The following is a 2,188-nucleotide window of genomic DNA, read 5'->3' as shown; positions in this document are numbered from 1 at the left end:
GTGTGTGTGTGTGTGTGTGTGTGTGTGTGTGTGTGTGTGTGTGCGGGTATGTGTGTGTGTGAGTGTGGGAAAAGATAACAACAGCACACTTAGTTTTAGTTTTAGTAAGGTTTTACGGCACTCGCAACTCCATAAGGTCATATGAGCGCCCAACAGCACACTTGACGTGTTGAATTATTACAAATCTGGTCAACTCATCGTGTTCATTGGCCGACGAAACATTAATTTCTCGAATTTTAGAAGGGACATAATTACATGTAATATTATTATAATCTCTTTGAAAGTTACCCAATTAAAACGATTACCTCCCTTCGTGTATTTCCTGTGCCGGGAGTTATAATCACTGGGCACACCACCACATTTATAATTTATTTCGCAGCGTAAGAGGTTATAATAAAAGTAATATTTACAGCCTCTGTTTTATTTAAATTTACCATCCCTGTCAACAATAGGCATACTTTGCTATGTTCAGCTAGTTGGTAACTTTTATGAGTAGCGTACTAAGCTTAGTTACTGTACCGGTACCACAAACATTCCGCAACGGTCTTTGAATTTGAAAAAGGCATAAAATATTATCAATTTTTAGAAGATTTCCTTTGATGGCCAAATTAAAAGGAGGAGGCTTAATTTTTATCCGACCCTTTTCTGGGCTTCTTTTTTGTCTTTCCGTGCTGGTGTTTTCACACCCCTCATCGACACAAATTTAGATCATGTACATGTACAGTTGAACCTGTGTAAAACGGAATCGCAATTGAGCCAGAAAAAAAATTCGGTATTTTTAAAACTTATACACCCGTTTCATGTACACGTTGATATACTTTTTTTTCTAGTAGTATATTGCATGCTGAACACGAATATGGCCTTCATTTTTGCCGCAAAATGAATAGTTACTGAGTTATTGATGTTTGAAAACAGAACTAGGACCAGTGGCGTAGTAATATTTAACTTATTTTTAACAACATGGGGGGTTTCAGGGGGGCATGCCCCCCCTGACCTAAAAAGAAACTGGGGGGTTTCAGGCCCTGAATTCCACAATGATTTTACAATTCAAGGTATATCCTGCTCCCTATATTTCGTTACCCTAGAATTACTAAGCAAAGTTCTTTTTCTGCAGTACAGGTACCCAATTTTGAGAAATTTGACGAAAAAAATATTGAGTTTCACAACAGGTCAAGGTTTTTCAAATGCAATTCTATGAATATCTCGGTAACAACTCCGAATTATCTAACAACTTTAATAGATCATTTGATTTCTGACCTCAAGGTTTTAGTAACTCAAAACAGCCAAAAAAGTCAGATAGGACTTTGTAATTCTACGATAGCGGTTTGTTAAGCGTGGATGCGCTCGAATTCATTCGCCGCAATATGACGACAGGAATAAATTATCAAAAAACTCCCAAAGAATTCTAGTACATGAGCCGAGTGCACACTGCCAACCAAGTTCAGTAACGATTCAGTCAAGGCCTGCCACATGCAGTTATCGTTCATGGAGTGGAGAAGGCTACCATATTGGCACAATACAACCGATTCAACTTGCCACCTTGATAAACATACGTGTTTAGTTTTGAAGGTCACAGACGAATTTCGTTCACTATCTTTGAACTTTGCCAAAATTGCAGCTTTTGCACCATCCATGTACGAAAAGCTGGCTGGCGCCGACTGAGTAAAATGAATTCGATTTGCAGTGTGCACTTCGTCTAACGAATTCTGTTTCACCCATGAATTTAAACAATGATGCAACAAGTTGACACATTAAATACAGGTCAACAAATGAAGCCTGTATGAGAAAACAGATGTCATAGTGTCACAGTTTCCCACAGACGGAAAATTTAAGATTCAGAGATTTCCTATTCTAATCTTTAACTATTCCTTTAACATTTTTGTATTTTACTCTTGACATATTCACCTATTGCTTAAAAATATTATTTCATCTTTCTATGTCACCACTGAGTTGCACAGAGTGGATTTGAAGAAAATGGCCTCTAAAAGTTGAGATAAAGTGAGACGACCTAGTTATGATAAGACAAATTTTTATTATTCAGACACTGGCACATTGATTTTGTGTTTCCCCACAAACACACAAGCTAAAAAAGAAACACATTCTCTCTGTCTCTCTCTCTCTCTCTCTCTCTCTCTCCCTCTCTCTCTCTTTCTCTCTTTCTCTCTCTCTCTCTCTCTCTCCCCTCTCT

This window comes from Aplysia californica, unplaced genomic scaffold (genome assembly GCF_000002075.1).
Source record: "Aplysia californica isolate F4 #8 unplaced genomic scaffold, AplCal3.0 scaffold00905, whole genome shotgun sequence".
Lineage (NCBI taxonomy): Eukaryota > Metazoa > Mollusca > Gastropoda > Aplysiida > Aplysiidae > Aplysia > Aplysia californica.
The sequence above is the reverse complement of the archived record's forward strand: the minus strand, read 5'-3'. Positions refer to the sequence as shown.